The sequence below is a fragment of the Eutrigla gurnardus genome (genome assembly GCF_963514095.1).
Source record: "Eutrigla gurnardus genome assembly, chromosome: 16".
In the NCBI taxonomy this organism is placed as follows: Eukaryota; Metazoa; Chordata; class Actinopteri; order Perciformes; family Triglidae; genus Eutrigla; species Eutrigla gurnardus.
Genome location: NC_139927.1, coordinates 14387959 through 14406123, shown reverse-complemented (window position 1 = coordinate 14406123; position 18165 = coordinate 14387959). Strand labels below are relative to the sequence as shown.

The following is an 18165-nucleotide window of genomic DNA, read 5'->3' as shown; positions in this document are numbered from 1 at the left end:
TGGACTCATATTCTGTCTCATTTGATGACAACAAACGCAAAAAACAAGCTGATAGAGTGCGATTAATTCGTTAAGCACCAGTAACGATCCATTCATCACCCTGTATGCAACTTAGAAATGCATGAAACTATAACATGACTCATTCGTATACACCATTTATTTTAGGTCATGCATCTCAAGGATAAGAAACTGACACTGAGCATGTTGTATCAGCTCCAGCAGCCGTAATATAGCCTTAATTATGGAAAATGTAAAGAGTTCACATTACAGGATATTATATATACAGTATATAACATTTATCATGTTCACACACACAAACACACACACTTCCTCGCCCCATGCTGCTTTCTCACCTCTTTATGGAAAATGTAAAGAGTTCACATTACAGGATATTATATCATGAAAGTAGGGCATTTAAGTAGAAGCATGCAATGGTGATTTCCTCATCTAAAACAACGTATTGAAACAAAAGCCAGTAACAGTGGTGGGTATACCACCACAAAAAATGTCAATGTCTCAATAACTTGTCAAGTGGCCAAAGGACGTCCACTTCTCTGCCTTTCTAGAACTCTTCCAGTCTCTCTGTGTCTCTGCTGATGACACTCTGTGACACTCTAAGCTCAGTGGCTCAGTGACTTCTCTCTGACAACATCCTGTTTGAAGCCTCACAATGGCGAGGTACTGTTGATCAATTGTTAGGTGTCTTCTAGATCTCATGATGTCAAAATGTCAACAGCATGACAAAGAGGTTTGTTTAAATACCAATTCTAATTGAACAAGGACATTGATTGGTCGATTCAAGGATCAAAAACCTGTTGTGAATTTTGCTGTTCAGCTCCTTGATAGAGAACAGCAAGTTGTGCAAGAACTGAAACATTGAACAGTTGGACATGTACAGTTAAGAGAAGGTTTAATTAAGTTCACCTGTAAAGGTTATATAGGTTCATCCTGAAATTTCAACTAAAAGCCAAATATCCCGCAATTAATCGCTTTCTTTCTTCTTAAGAATAAAGTATGTTATAATGGATATTTAAATGTAAAATGATGGAATTTATGTAGAATCAACACAAAGGAAGTATTTAAATTAAAATACGGAGGAGGGGGGTCACATGGGAGAATTTGGGTAGATTGAAGATAAGGCGTGCTGCAGCGTTCTGGATACGCTGCAATGGTTTAATCGCAGAGGCCGGGAGTCCGGCCAGGAGAGAGTTGCAGTAGTCAAGGCGGGAGATGACCAGTGCTTGGACCAAGAGTTGCGTTGCATCCTTTGTGAGGAGGGTCCGAATCCTGCGGATGTTGTAGAGGGCAAATCTGCAGGATCGGGCCACAGCAGTGGTGTTGGGGGTGCAGGATAGTTGGTCATCGAGGATTACACCCAGGTTCCTCGCAGTTGACGACGGCAATACTGTGATGCCCTCGACAGTGACCGACAGGTCCATGCGAGGGCAGTCTTTCCCTGGGATGAAGAGGAGTTCGGTTTTATTCAGGTTAAGCTTGAGGTGATGTGCAGTTGTCCAGACAGAGATGTCAGCCAGACAGTCCGAGATGCGAGTTGCAATGTGGGTGTCAGAGGACGGGGGAAAAGAGAGGAACAGCTGGGTGTCATCTGCGTAGCAATGGTAGGAGAATCCATGCGATGTGATAACAGAACCTAGTGATCTGGTGTATAGTGAGAACAGAAGCGGTCCTAATACTGAGCCTTGAGGGACACCCGTGTCCAGAGGACAGGGTTTGGACATAGAGCCATTCCATGTGACCTGAAAGGTGCGATTTGTCAGGTATGATGTAAACCAGGCGAGAGCAGAGTCAGTTATGCCAAGTTCAGCCAGAGTGGAGAGGAGGATTTGGTGATTGACTGTGTCGAACGCAGCAGATAGGTCGAGGAGAACGAGAACGGAGGAGTGGGACGAGGCTCTGGCGTCTCGCAGGGACTCGGTCACTGTGAGGAGGGCCGTCTCAGTGGAGTGGGCAGTCCTGAATCCTGATTGATTAGGGTCTAGGAGGTTGTTCAGCGGGAGATAGGATGACAGTTGGTTGTAGGCGGCACGTTCCAAGGTTTTAGAGAGGAATGAAAGAAGAGATACAGGTCTGTAGCTTTGGATGTCAGTAGCGTCTAGGGTGGGTTTTTTAAGGAGAGGCTTCACGGTAGCTGTCTTAAAATCCGCTGGAATGACACCTGAGGTGAGGGAGGAGTTGATCAGGGTGGTGAGGAATGGCAAGATGTCGTGTGAGATGTCTTGGAGAAGAGAGGAGGGGATCGGGTCGAGGGAGCAGGTGGTGGCACTGTTAGATGTAACAAGTGCGTGAACATCTTCAGAGGTGAGGGGGGTAAAGCTGGTAAGACCATCCGAGTTGAGGGTTGGGGGAGATGTCTTCTGGGAGGGAATAGGCGTAAATGAGGAGCTGATGTCATTTACTTTCTTGGTAAAGTAAGTAGCAAAGTCATCGGCAGTAAGGAAGGAAGGGGGCGGAGGGGTAGGAGGGGTGAGGAGGGAGGAGAACACGGAGAAGAGTTTCCTGGGGTTGGAGGCAGAAGAGTTGATCTTTGCCAGGTAGAAGGCAGATTTAGCTGCCGAAACAGTTGAGGTGAAGTCAGAGAGGAGGCGGTGGTAGTGAGTAAGGTCCTCGTGCTGGCCCGATTTCTTCCATTTTCTCTCTGACGCTCGCAACAATTATCTGCTGGTTCGCAGAGGTTCAGACAGCCAGGGAGGGGTGGGGGATGATCGCGCAGGTCGTGAGATTGGGGGACAGAGAGTGTCCAAAGAAGAGGAGAGTGAGGACATCAGGATGGAGGAGGCTTCCTCAGTAGGTATTAAGGAGAACTGTTCTGAGGATGGTAGCGAGGAGATAACAGTTGAGGAGAGAGCGGAGGGAGTGAGGGATTTCAGGTTGCGGCGGCCTCAACCCCATTTAGTATGTCAACATTTGTATCAGAACCAGCAGTTTGTAAGAAATTGGTCAGGAAACGATATGTCATATTTTGGTTCTCAAAATTCACCAAATTGATGCATTAAAATGAAATTATTCAAAATATGATTTGCATTTTTCTTTATATCATAAGGAAGATAGCATTTTATGTTACGTATACAGTAGATAGAACCTATTCAGAGGGAAATTCAGCTTCTCAGAAGAATTGTCGCTTATCAATTAATCGATCATCGATCGATAAGATGAAACAACTATCGATTAATGAATTACTTGATAATTTGCATCCCTAATATATCCCTTCTTTTACATGCACCTTGATCGGCTGTTGATGCACACTTCACAACAACAGAGTGTGAGCATGAAAGCCTTTAGTCCGTTTTGGCAAGTGAGGAACAAAACCATTTAAACTCATTCACACACCAGAAAGAGCAACTTAAGCTACAGGGCCTCACTCCTTCAAGTTTGATGAGAGTGCGATGGTGTATGACTACGCTGTTGGAACTTAGGTGTGGCCACACTCTTTGAAGTGTACTGCACAGAGAGTCCTCAGCGTTTCTCGTTCACTTGCGAGGCGGTGTGCGTCAAACTGTTCATCAGCATCAACGTGTCGATGGCTGATAAATGTTTCGCCACAGTGACTTGACATCTGATAAGATCTGCACACTTTCATCATCCAGCTCGGTTGCTATGTTACATCTTCGTAAGCATAATGGTGAGGGTGTTGACCATTTCCCTTCACTGCTATTTAATTGCTAAATGCTAGTTTAATTTAAGAATTACATTTTTATTTCAGGGCTGCACGGTGGTGTAGTGGGTAGTACTGTCGCCTCACAGCAAGAGGGTTCGATTCCCGGGTTGGCCCCGGGTTCCCTGGGTGTGGAGTTTGCATGTTCTGTGAATGTGTGAATGTGAGAGTGAATGGTTGTTTGTCTCTACATGTCGGCCCTGTGATAGACTGGCGTCCTGTCCAGGGTGTACCCTGCCTTCGCCCAATGATAGCTGGGATCGGCTCCAGCCCCCCTGTGACCCTGAATACAGGATAAGCGGTAGACAATGGATGGATGGAATATGTAAAAAAAATATTGCTATTTGTATCTTATGTTATTCAGCACTTATCATGCGTGTGTGCGTGTGTGTGTGTGTGTGTGTGTGTGTGTGTGTGTGTGTGTGTGTGTGTGTGTGTGTGTGTTTTAAAAAATGTACTACACAAATAAAGTTTGACTTGACATATTTAACCCTATGTGCACCGAAGGTCATTTGGGAAAGCTGAGATGCAAATATTCAGTTTTCCTTCTACTCAATACAAAGTCAAGAATTGACAATAAACACATTATGTGACTTATATAAAGTTGGAGTAATTACTGAAGGGGATGTGGAGAGCTGTGCCAACTGGATCGGCCGATGATATTTCCAGCATTTGGTTACCAGTTGCAGTTACCAAGTGTTCCAAAGTTAAAAGTCATTCAACTTGCTGCCGAAGAATGTTGTTTTTCATTCAAATATATCGTAATGCAGCTACTTTAACTTAACTTAACTAATTTATGTGTTTTTGCTGAAGCATCATATTAACATCAGATAAACTGTGGAATATATTTCATTCAAAAGTATAAGAATGAGAGTCACCTTTTCCATTAAAATCACTTCAAGAAGGGATCTTTTACTCACCAATATGGACCGGAAGAACAATTATGGGAACAACCTATTTCAATGTCCATACAGTAAACCTGACTATTGTTTTATGACATGAAATGCTGAAGACTTGTAATAGTCAAATGACTTAATTGCAGAAATGGCAATGTATTAAGAAAAAAAAGTGAAATTGGCCTTTTGAAACATTTTGTTTGAGGACATTGTCTCCTCATGGAGGATCTTTAGTCTAATCACTATCTCCTTGAATTTGTAGTAGTGGGATTAACCTCTGAGATAGATCAATAATTTGTCGTGCACCTGGAGAACTTGATTCAGCAAAAATACAATGAACAATACAAGGTTCTTAAATTCAAAACTGAGACTGAGAAAATGGATGAGCCTTTGCCCTTCTAAAAGAGGTTCACATTCCCCTGCCGATCTCACACTGCTCACTTTGCTCTCTTCTTCACCTTACGTGAATGAAAACAAAGCATTAGGCATGGGACGGTTTAAGCATTTTCAAACATTTCAAATTTGGTGCCTTCTTGACCGAGAAAAGGCCGACAGTGACTTTTTGGCTTATGTGGATGAAAGACATCCACATAATGCATGTGCCCTGTCATGTGGCCTTAGTGCCCCTCTCCTCCCAAAAATGAAAGTGAAGACAAAATGGTCTTGCCCCTACAATGATGACATTCCAACCCTGGTGAAGACCCCACGGTATGTAAGGACCCTACCCTATGTGAGGACCCCACACCCTATGCAAGGACCCCACCCTATGTGAGGACCCCACACCCTATGCAAGGACCCCACAGTATGTCAGGACCTGACCCTATGTAAGGACCCCACAGTATGTAAGGACCCCATGGTATGTAATGACCCACAGTATGTAATGACCCACAGTATGTAATGACTTGCCGTTAGAGTGGGATGTTTCAAAACAAATATGTCAAATCATTTACTGTGTTGAAATTGTGTTATCATCGTGTTGGAGAGTTTTACATTGCAAAATACCATGACACGAACAATGTTGCAATGACCACAAGTCCATTCTTGCCTATAAATAGACACAACTCCTTTACATTACAGAGATCCACATCACCGGTACATCTGACTGTGCTTACTCTCCATTGATTTGTTGGCTCAGACTCTCAATCAGGTAAAAAAAACGTTTTGTTCCCACTTCATTTCAAGTCTTTGGGATTTGTGATGAGCAAAACACTGAATATAAATACTTGATCCCTGGTATACTGCTGGATGGATTCATGTATTTGAGTGACAATCAAGAGATGAAACGAAATGTTTTGGTTTTCAGGATGAAGTGTGCTATGATCTTTCTGGTGTTGACAATGGTCGTACTCATGGCTGAGAGCGCTCCACGGCGTCTCCTCACGAGTGACCCTCGACTGTCAGGTACATTTGTTTGATTTAGAAATTATTCTTCGATAAAATATTTAGAAAAGGAAATGTGATTCGCTTAAGATTCATTGTAGATAAGAATCCTGATAATTCGTTTTTTAATAATACACGGTTCATATTGTGAAGGCCATTGTTTTGTATGCGCTCATGAACTTTCTGTGAATTGAGAATTTGATGGGTGTTTTTTATTTAATAATGTATTGAATATTAAAGAAGAATGCTAAATAGATTTGCCAGTGTAATATTGTGTTGACGTAATATCATTTTTATCTTGGACATAATTAAAACAATAAAGACACAAAAGACTATCACCAAGTACAGATTAGTTTAAATAAGAAATGTTTTGTAATATAATAATAATAATAATATTAACAATAATAATAATAATATTTTTGTTATTTCTTTGTCTAGGCTTAGGTTGGGGAGAACATTATCCAGGGTGAGTACTTGGGACTAGTGATTGCTGTTAATGTCAAACAAATTGAGCTACAAATCAACTAAGAAATCTGTATCTTCATTCCTTTCTCCATCCAGGTATCCTCACGACTACAGACCCGATGTTTTTCCTCCTCCATTTGTTAATTATCAGTGATGCTGAATGATGAAATGTCCTGAATGGTCCTGATGAATAAAACTGCAATTTATTTCACTGATTTTTGGTCGCATGTGGGCCCTAAAAGGTCACTCTCTGGAGCCTTGGCTTCCTCAAAGAAAGTATGTAAGGACCCCAAATTATATGAGCTATTGAAGGAAAATTTACTTTCCATTACAGTGGGATATTTCAAAACAGATGAAAATAAATCAGATTATTGAGTTGCTATGAGCATGAGTACATTCTTGCCTATGACTTTGCTTACTCTTCGTTGATTTGTTGGCTCAAACTAAAAATACATAAATATATATATATATATGTGCTATGATCTTTCTGGTGTGTCATGCCTGAACCCAAAAAGAGTGAATCTTCACGTTTTTAATTTTTCTTCAGTATCAAAGTTAACAGTGATGGTTGTCTCTACAACTATGGGTGCATTAGGAACTGCTAATGCTAATTCTGCATACTTTTTGTTGGTGCCAAACCAACAGTGTGTACTGTAGTTTATGGTACTGTCGACGGGCACGCCTTGTTTCCAAACCAAAACAATGAGCTAGGACATGTAGCTGAGAGATGCTGAAATACTCCATCCAACCTGCCTCGTCCCCCCATCACCAAACCGGCAATTTAGGCTTCGGGGAAAGGATTCCGGGCATGCTGAGGTGTCAAAGATAGGATCTCTCTCTGTCACCCGAAAACACCCTAAAGGGCATGAACCAGCCATGAAAATGACACCTGAATCTCACACACACACACACACACACACACACACACACACACACACACACACACACACACACACACACACACACACACACACACACACACACACACACACACACACACACACACACGCCAAGAGCCAGCAGAGTTTGTTCTCGGCGGATGGTGGGGCCTCGCTTAAAACGTATTGATCGCGAATGAGATGTGGTCAGAGGACGGATGAGGTTAGAAAGGTACGTGTGTGTTTGCGTGTGTGTTTGCGTGTGTGTCTGAGGGTCACCCGTGTCACCGGTGGCGGTTGTTTACCCAGAGGCGATTGCTGGCTTCACACACAAGCCCTACCCAGACAGAGATGCGGGGTAAATAATAGAAGAGCTATGACAGAGGGCAGACACACACAAACACACACACACACACACACACACATCAGCATCAAGGTGAAAGATGGGTGTGGGCGTAATGAGAGAGCTCTTTATCGACGCGTCATTAATACACAAGGAGGGAGACGGCCGGCGTGGATCCTGACATCTGCATATCACATGCTTGAGAGGTCTGTATCTCTCAATGACAGTTCAGTCACCATGATTTCAGCCGCATTGGAGAGTCAGGTGACCCCCATCCCCTTCCCCCTCACTTACTCACATTACACACTCTCACCATCCATATACGCTGTTGGCCTAATGGCTGAAGATCAGGTGGAACAATAATAATAATGCGGTTTTGAAAAAAAACCCTGACATACAGATGTCCGATGGGGGATCGTTTTTCTGTAGTTTTTTTTCTCGCCAGACAGAAAACTATTCTGAAGCTGTGACCGCAGAAGTGACCACAACATAAATAGGAAATAATACAATATAATTAACAATTTAGAGAAATCTAACATATAATGTGAACATCATCCCACGGCAGCTTAGACGAATAGTCGATTCATTTATGAGACAATCACCGAAAACATTAAATAAATGTGATGCTTTTCTTTGTCATATACGTAAGTCAACTGAACAATTTGGGTTATGAATGATAAAAATAAGAAATGATGATAGCTATTTTTATCTATTTTGTACATTTTATAGACAAAACATTTTATAATACATTCATTTAGACAATAATCCATAGATACATCAACGAGAAATAACTTTTTCAGCCCATAATTCTAATTTCAAAGTTTCCTGCAAGGGTTCACATTTCAAAACTAAAATGACTTTTCTTGTTTGCAAAATTGTTCATTAAATAAATATACTGATGAATTCTGTGAGTTCAGTAAAATAAAAGAAAAATAGAACAAGGCCTCTGAAGAACGTTACGTATTTCGTAACACGCGCCTGCTGTGAGAAGTCACATTGAATGAAGGGGCAAATATGGCATCGATCATTAGAGCTGTAGAAGAGGAACACAGCAGCATGATGCCCCCAGTTATCCCCCACTTTTTTATTCTCCCCTCCTCTCGTACTCAATCCAAACTAGTCTTATTCCAGTAACAACAAGATCAAGGTTTTACTTTCAAAGCGATAATTAAACCGTTCTTTTCCAAATACATTGCAGGTCCTTGACACATAGATCACTGCTTTTTCTTATGTTTGTAATTTAAAGTTTGTCTGCGTCCTTATCTTATTCATTTATTTAAGTATGATCTATAAAATAAATCACTGATATATTGATATTGAACCACTATTATCATTATTATTATCATCTTATTTTAAGCACACATACAACAGCCATCCTTAAAAGACTGCTTATTTTGTTTGGAGGTCAAGCTTTACGTATGTAATGCTTGCTGATTGTGTGTCAGCAAACACATGCACTCCTGACTGGGAATAATAAGGGGAGGTAGGAACATCTCATGTAACAATAAACCTGTTATCATCCCTATAATCATCAAAATATGCATCAAATTTAAAATGGCAACAACACATGCTGGAATCACTTCACCTGACATTTTGTCAATAAATATTTTTTGGGTGGCTATGCAGATAGAACTTTTTTTTTTTTTTTCAAATAAAAACTAATGCATAGATAAAAATGTTTTAGAAAGTCTAATTCTTGGAGGCCGCACAAAATTCCCTCATGTGACAATATTCACATTAACCCCGGTGATAGGAATGTACTATGATCAACTTATTGCAAGTGTTTTTTTTTTATTTATCATGATAAAATCCTACACTGTCCCATCTGCTGACAACACGTCGTGTGTAAACACAGTCACACCAAATGTGCCTTTTATCCAGAAAAGTTGCCTTTTCAGATCATTTTTAATGAAAAGATGAAGATGTGGTGAGGAGGATGAGGGTGTGTGGGAATAATAATAGGAGTGTGTGTGTGTGTGTGTGGGGGGGGGGGGTGTTAAACACACTGATCAATATGGTGGATGTCACCAATCTCTCAAGTAGTGGCTGAATGTGGATACAATCCCCCGGAGCAATTACTGCCCTCTCTTTCTCGTTCGTTCTTTGTTTGACCCCCGCTCTTATTTTTCAGCTCTTTGCCCGTCTCGACGCGGCGCTGCAGAGAAATAGACAGTTTGACAGGTAGACAAAGACTGACTTTGCTGAGTGAGAAGCATTAAAAACAGACAGGTACACACAGTGGATATCAATAAACATATCAAAAATAGCTCATCGTGGCCTTTCTGTTGTTTTTCGCTGCCTCGAGCACCAGAATGAAAAATGCGTGTGTTTGTGTTATTGTATGTGTTTATTTACTGGAAACAGGAAGGAATTGCAGGTATAGAACGTAAAGACAGTGGAAGGTTCTTTAGATCAGTGTTTCCCCCAAACTTTTTTTCTGGCGACCCACTTTTTAAAAATGACAAAACACGGCAACAAACCACAACGCCTCATCTATAAATCACGAGAACCATTTCCACATCACCTCATGTCATCTATTTCTGTTCAGTATAGACAGATCAAATACATTCATTTAAACTTAATTAACAGGAAGTCTCATCACTCATCAGTTACACATGAAGGTGTTACAGGCTTATCAGCGTTTTCTTCTCATCAGCAAAACAAACAGAACGTATGCCAGCCTTTCATAAGAGAGGTAGGCTACCATTATTAACAATAAAAACATCAAGGCTCCCTCGTGTGGCTCAAATGTGTACTGCAGATTTAAATGTTAAAAGTCGATGGAAGAAATGCTGGCGACCCAAATAAAATCTCCAGGGATGATTTTAATTTCATACAATGTACAAAACCAAGTTGCGGAGTAAAGTAGGTGGAGATTTATGTTTCAAGACATTCCGACGCAAAACAGCAAGGACAACATATTGAAAACAGAAAAAAACACAGGGCAACAAGCGAGAAGAAGTTGAATATTTCAAAACTACACTTTCTGATATTTGAGCAGCAACATAAAGGAGGGCCTGTGTCTCCTCCCGTACACTAAACTGCATTCTCAATCAAAACGTATTTCCTCCTGCATTAACACACTGTGGTCTACGCTGTAAAACACACACACACACACACACACACACACATGCATACAAGCCTTTAAATGGACGACCAGTGTGGCACTTGTGGACAGGAAGCGGGGAACATTTGATAGAAAATTGCCAATTTTAGTCATTAAAATGTAAGATTCGTTTTTTTGTAAATATCTTTACAGAAAGTGAGCAATTTGAAGACGTCTGATTTTAAGGTGAATTGTGACGGAACATGTTTTCAGACCTGAACCGCAACTGAAGGGACACATTAAAGACAAAACGGGCAGATGCTCACATCCACATAACAGTTCAAACTGATGGCAGGTTGACCATTATTACAAAGAATCTTTGCTCTCCGTCTCTGAAGTGCACCCATTTCAATGATAAAGTGCCCGAGCGAGGCATTAAAAGAGACACATCGAGTAGACAGCAAAGAACAAGACAAACTTCTTTGCTTCTGTGAATCCACCAGATTCCATACACAGAGAGAGAGAGAGACAGAGAGAGAGAGAGAGAGAGAGAGAGAGAGAGAGAGCACCGTCTGCTCGGATCAAAGTGGGACAGAGAAAGAGCTGTGATCCCGGTGTCATGCGGGCTGATCTTATTACAGACCTCATTACACGCAGCAAATGCAGAGCGGCAGATTTTCTAATCTGAAACTCGTAAAATGAGAGACGGTCACAAATCGGGGTTGAGAGTCGCTGCTTCACACCGCAGGATTAAACCTATGAAGCGCAGCAATCATACAACATGACCAGCCCCCCCTCTTTGTTGGATAAAAAACAACCCATTACATCCCAGTCAGTTAACAGGGATTCCTCCGGTGGGAATTGTAGCTTTTCTACTTCACTCTTTATAAAGCTCTAATGATATACACATTGATTACAGGCAAAAAGAAGAAACTACAATATACTAGGGTTGTCAAAAGTATCGAAACTCAAAAAAGTATTGAAACTCAAAAAAGTATCGATACTAAAATGTTGTATCCGGATACGATACTCATTTTCAAAAGTATCGATACCAGCAAAAAATTGGAGATGATCTGAAACACAGATATGAGGACAGGAATCTACAGCTGGTATTGAACACAGCCACCTTTCTTGATCCCCGCTTCAAAGACAGTTTTACTACATTAAAAGAAGAAGTAAAACAGCATCTTGTGGATAATATGCAAGGTCTGCAGCAGACAGTCCCAAGTTTGCAAACATCTCCTTCATCTGCAACCAAGCCTACAAAGAAATCCAGAACAGATCTGAAGGGCTTTTATCAAACATTCAGGGAGAGAAAGAAACAACATGGAGATGATGCACCAACAGCATCCACAGATGAGGATCCAGAATGCAGGCTCAGGAATGAGTTGACCAGGGTTCGACAATAACGGTTGCCCGATTGCCCGGGGCAAGTAAAAATAACCGGCGGGCAGGTAGAACCTGTTCAGACTTGCCCGGTCGGGCAAGCACTAGGGTTGCACGGTATACCGGTACTAATTTGGTACCGGGGTACTGAGGCATTTAAAACGGTACCATATTGCATTTGGACGGGACCGGTACTTGCAGCGCCGCCGGCAGCGCCCGCAACAGCGCGGCGAACTCGCCACGTGACGTCACCGCGTTGTAACTACAGCTGAGAGGACGAGGAGCGAGCCGCAGCTTTGGGAGATAAAAAGAAAAAGCAAGCAAGCCGGAGGAAACCGCTAGCAAGTTAGCGAGCAGCGTAGACTGGAACAACAAACGGAGCAGGAGGAAAGCTTGGAGAGAGCGCGAGCGAGCGCGAGAGACAGAGAGAGAGAGAGAGAGAGAGAGAGCGAGCGAGAGAAGCACGGAGAGGAGAACGGCTGCTGCCACCGTCACCACGCCGCAACTTGCGGACAAACCAGCGCCGCGAAGTGCGATATGGCCGTACTTTAGCTTAAAACAAATGCGCAAAGCGAGGCAGTTAACGCCGAAGCACCACTGTGTAAACGATGTTTAAAACATGCATGGCTAACGGCGGAAACACCTCCGACTTAGCCAAACACTTAAAGGACCAGCACCCAGACCTGCATACTGAGCTCAGGGAACGACAGGTCATTTACTCAGGAAGAAAAGTCACATTCAGTGCTAAAAGCAAGCGCCACCGCCCTTCATTCTTAACAAAAGTAGCTCTGGAAGAAAACAAAAGAGCTGGTTTATTTATATTATTATATTTTATATTATTGTATTTATATTTTAACATTTTTTAAATTGTGTGCATTAGAAAAGCTTGTCTTTGTGGTATTTTATTTTATTTGCTGATTAATATGTTATTGTTCTAAGATTTTCTATTAAAATAAAGTCAGTAATGACATTTTTTGCGTTCACTTTTTATTTGAAAAAGTATCGAAAAGTACCGAAAAGTACCGAAACACATGTTGGTACCGGTACCGGTACCAAAATGTTGGTATCGTGACAACACTAGCAAGCACAAACTCCGACAAATTCGTATCAACTGTCTGCTGCTGTGGCAGTGTGCTGCTTTTTTTTTTTTTTTTTTTTTTTTTTTTTTGTGTGTGCTTCGATTGGCTAATGGTACAGACACACCAACTCCGGCAGCGACGCAACGGACCGTCGAACGCACCCGCGAGTGGGCAGTTCTGTGTTCAAGTTGGATCAATTGGATAGACGTCCTGCGAAGTGGGCGGGACTTGAGTTTTGCTCTGCCGTTTCCAACATGGCGACCGGGCCACAAACGATCTCATTTTACAGTTAAACTACACGCTAAAGCATGTTTCTGAAAACATTTGAGGCGGGAAATGTGTAGTGCAGTAACAGAATCTGGATTCATATTTGATCAACACTGCCTAGTTTGATAGTTTGAACGAAGTTTCTGGAGCCGGCGGCACTGCGTTGGACGGACGGCATTTGCATAAAGTTCAATCCATCGAACTTTATGCAAATTCACGTACGGCGACAGGGCCGCCAATTCGACGTGCCTTATCCATCATGCGGAGCTCCTGCTCTACATAGACAATGAATGGGATCCGTTGACTTGACGTCTGCTGCCGGAGTTGGTGTGTCTGTACGAGCCTCTGTGCTGACGTGCTGACGTACCGACGCAGACGTACGGTGACGTTGTTTCACTTCCGCGGGAACGACAGCTATCGCAAACAAAATTTAGACAGCCATAGCAAGTCACTTCCTCACCTGGCCTGCGTACAGGCTAAAAAACACCGAAATGTTCCCGGACCGATGGACCGTTGTGTCCAAAGACTCTACCTGGAGAGCCACAACCAGATAAAAAAATGTCTAACGACAGCTTATCATGTCGCCAAAACGGAGCAGCCGTTCACGCAGTATGCATCTCTTCTAAATCTCCAGATGACAAATGGAGTGGACGTCGGGTCAAGATACAATGTCACAACATTTCTTTCATTGGTTGGAAGAGAGCAGGGAGAAGTTTCATATGAAATGTAATGACAAATGAAAAATAAAAACAGCTTTCTAACAGAAGAAGTGTTGTGTAGTGTCGTCTACAGTCAACAGATAATGGATTTTAGTAAGATATAAGTCTTGAAGAAAATTTGCACAACACCGCGGCGCCACAAAAAGAACCTCTTAGGCAGGGCAAGTAAGAATTTAGGCAGGGCAAGTAGATTTGAAAAGTACTTGCCCGACGGGCAAGTAGGAAAAAACCTTAACGTTGGACCCTGCATTATATGAAACCATGCCTGAGCAGAGTGCGGAGAAGGACCCCCTAACATGGTGGAAAACACATGAGAGCACCTAACCTCATCTTGCCCACGCTGCCAAAAAATACCTGTGTGTAGCTGCCTCAAGTTGTGCCTCAGAGTGTGTGTTTAGTACATCAGGGCTCATTTGCAGCCCAAGAAGGGCAAGACTTACAGAGGAACACATTGACATGCTTGTATTTGTAGCAAAAAATCTGCAAACAGCAAAGCAAATTCAGGCCAGTGTTACCACCAGTACCTAAGCAGTCATTTATCTAGAGTGCAGAATAGAGGACAATGCACTTTCTGAACACTGTGTGATTGAATAATTCTGTGCACTTTTCAGTTTCAGACTTTTTTTGTAACAGGTGCAGCTGCTGAGAATACAGCATTTCAACAGTGTAATGTTCATGTTAACTGGTTTGGCTAGTGTCATTTAGTTCATTGTTATGTATATAAAGCATAGCCAAGGAAGGAACACTTAAGTTAATTTAGTTTTTATCAGGCTTGCCTAATATTTACAACCTCAAAATATTGTTCCAATTGTTATTGTTTATTTTATTTGTTTATTTTTTGCACTACCTCAGACCTGAAACTTGTTATTTTTGAATTCTTTTTTTGTTAATAAAAATATTTCTTTTAAATTTTGGGGTCTTTTTTTCATCCTTGTGGTATCGAAAATGGTATCGAGGATAATATTTTCCTGAGTATCGGTATCGAGTTGAAAATTTTAGTATCGTGACAACCCTACAATATACATTTAGGTGTTTATTTAATGTATTTGTCCATTAGCATCTGTAGATTGCTCTAAATTCATCTTAGTTGACAGTTAATTAGTTAAGTTCACAGTTATTTTAAGCACAGCCGTGATGTTTTTCCCCAAACCTAAGCAAGTAATTTTGTTGCCGCAGCAGCTAAAGGGTAAAACACGAACAATGACAAGTGGATATTTGCCATATGCCTTCCCATGGCATTGGGTTGGGAAACGTACAACATATTTTTTATGTCCGTTTTCTGAAAATGAGATTTTTCTTGGACTCTGAGCTAGAAAGTTTTATTCTTATCTATATCCTGTCAGTTTTTACAGAGGGGTTTGTTTCATATATCATTCATAGCCTGATTTATAGAACATTTTTAAGTATTTTCAGATTTTTTTTATAGTGATAAAAAGAGATTCCCTCTGTAAAAAACATTGAGACTTCAGCCATCAGCTTTCTAGCTGGCTACCTGAGGCTGGTGCTGCCTGCATTTTGAAATCACGACGGGAGCGGACGGTGCACCACCCCCCACCACCACAAAAAATAAAACGGCAAAAGCCTTGACCCAGGCCTGAACGAGACATCATGGGGCTCCGACACTCGACCTTTTCAGAGAATGGGAGGCTGGCTGCTGTCGTCCTGGTGCATCCAAACAACGAGCTTGTGCGTGCAGTGATGGCTTCAAGCCGAGGTAGTTGTGGTCGAGGCGTTCACGTCTTCTACCTAGAGAATCACTCCAGGACCCCCGGACATCACGGGGAGTCGGCGTGTGTCAGAGGTGAAACATGCGGAGCGTCCAACAGGAGATGGTGGCAAGTAAAAGCAGCTGTGTGGAGATACTCTGTCCTGCACTCATCACGGCAGAAGGATTCATTTCAGGTATATATATATATATAAAATAACTAGATCATTATTGATGCCTCCATGTGGAGACATCACTTTAATGCTGCAGCTGGCGACAGTTTTGATTGTCTGAATTTAACTATTACAAACTGCATGGGTTTTGAAGTTGCCCCCAGGGAGCAATGACGTTTTATCTTCACCTATAAAAAATGCACTACTGTATAGTTGTTGATTAACTTTTGTGTTTTTTGATCTGAACCTTCAAAGTGATTTAAGGTGTCAAATAAGTGAGGAGGCCAGTATTTTCCTGTGGAAGGTGGTAAAAGTAAAGGGCGACGTGAGATGGAAAAATGTAAGTAAAGCTAAATAAAGCTGTTAAGTTAAGTATCTGCATTCCTTTAAAAAAAAAAATGTATATATGGATGTTGTATCTAATTCCAGTCCTTCTTTGATCTCTGTGTTTTCATCGTTATCATGCAGAGAAAAATTATGCAAAAACTGAGATTTGCTTTGGTGCCAACAGCATTAGGCTCTCGTCACTGCCAACATGACGCCGGTGGGACCCACCCACTTCTCAATGGACCTTCAGAAACCTACAGGTGACATCATGGAGGCCACCTGCATATCGGATCCAGCTTTGGTTAAGACCAAGACTCCGGCTGCACCTATAAAGGTGGGGGGAACACTAGTGTCACCACAGTATGCCAGCGATTAAACACTTAACAGATTCCACCATGGAATGAATGACAATGTGTGTTTAGGGTAGATTACCAGCTCTCTTCCCCCCCACATACACATACACACACATACACACACACACACAGTAAGCTGAGACCTGTGGGTTGTGGGGGGCAATATTAGTTAAGTATTTATTTACAGATCCTGGCAGCGTCGTCCTGTGAATAATTCATCTTCCATGCTCAGAGGAGTCTGTTGACAAGACAGCCTGACGCAGGAGAAAGGAAATCGATGCAGCTATGATGGGCAGCAGAGTCCTGCATGTCTGCTTCTGACCCGAACCTAGCTATAGATATGTGTGTGTGTGTGTGTGTGTGTGTGTGTAGTTACAGTAGTTACAATGCCGCCCTATGTAAAGTGATCAGGTCTCGATCTGCTGATCAGAGCGAAACAGAGCCCGTCGAGGGCAGACATGCCGCAGGGAAATGTCATCCTCCCGTTCCTCCTGTTCTACGCTGCAGACAGCAACCCGAGCATTCCGCTGCACCTGAACCCTCCGTTACAGACGGCAGGCTGACGCGCTGTAACCACTTAACTGCAAATTAAATGGATCTGGTTATGTGAATAGTGTTTTGCCGCACATGACTGCATTTTGAAAAAAAAACAAAAAAAACAACAACCACAGAATATTTCATTTCATACAGGACTTCTTATGTTCTGGGTTTCCAGATCTAAGCAGTTAATTTGGGGGGACCAATCCTATCATTAATGGTAGAAAAGTACAACGGTGTGTTAGGGCCACTGTAGGTAAGGGGAGGGGTTCCAAAAAAACCCAGAGAAAACAATTAAGGTAATTAAAGTGGCAAATTTACAAAAAGAATTGGAAGATATATTAAAAAAAATAATTTAAAAATAATTTTGCTTATGAGCTAAGACCTTTTTTTTTAACATTCAGACAAATTCAAGGGTATTGTATAATAACATAAATAAAAGTATGTAAACTTTCACTGCATTGCTGTGCTTTAGCCGGTTGCACTTCAATGACTTTCTGTTGTTTGATAGAAGTCGGGAATTACGTAAGTACTGAAAAATTTGTGCGATGGCAGTGTAGCGCGGATCGAGCGTTTTTCAACATCACTCAGTCAACGCCTCTCGCTCTCACACTTGCTGTCGCTCTCTCTCATCCTTTAAATCTCCTTGAGTAGAATGAAGACAAACTGTGGGGAGATAATTGGCCACTAACATGAGTCAGAGAGAGATGAATGAAGACAGATGACAGGCATCCTCGAGGATGCCGTTGCTCCTCACGGGCGATTCAACGATACAGTGAGTGAGACGTCTTTGTGTTTCCAGTTCATTGATTCGAGTAACAACAGTAAATGCCTTCATTGAAGCCGTCCCTTTATTCTACTCGCAAGTACGTTGCCCTCTGACATGCAGCTCGGCCAGCGCTAAAAAAACTTCCGATGATGATAAAGTCATGTCTCGT

General features: G+C 42.0%; 1 protein-coding gene and 1 long non-coding RNA gene across 2 annotated transcripts in view; one reads left to right on the top strand and one right to left on the bottom strand.

The window, feature by feature from the left end:
* LOC311027277 (exostosin-1) overlaps positions 1–18165 on the bottom strand; it is a 225184-nt gene that overhangs the window by 120401 nt on the left and 86618 nt on the right. The gene's annotated exons all lie outside the window — the stretch shown is intronic.
* Positions 5625–6792, top strand: LOC311026678. Its single transcript, XR_014598512.1, has 4 exons — positions 5625–5716; positions 5873–5970; positions 6388–6415; positions 6511–6792. It is a non-coding gene; the product is annotated as an uncharacterized lncRNA (long non-coding RNA).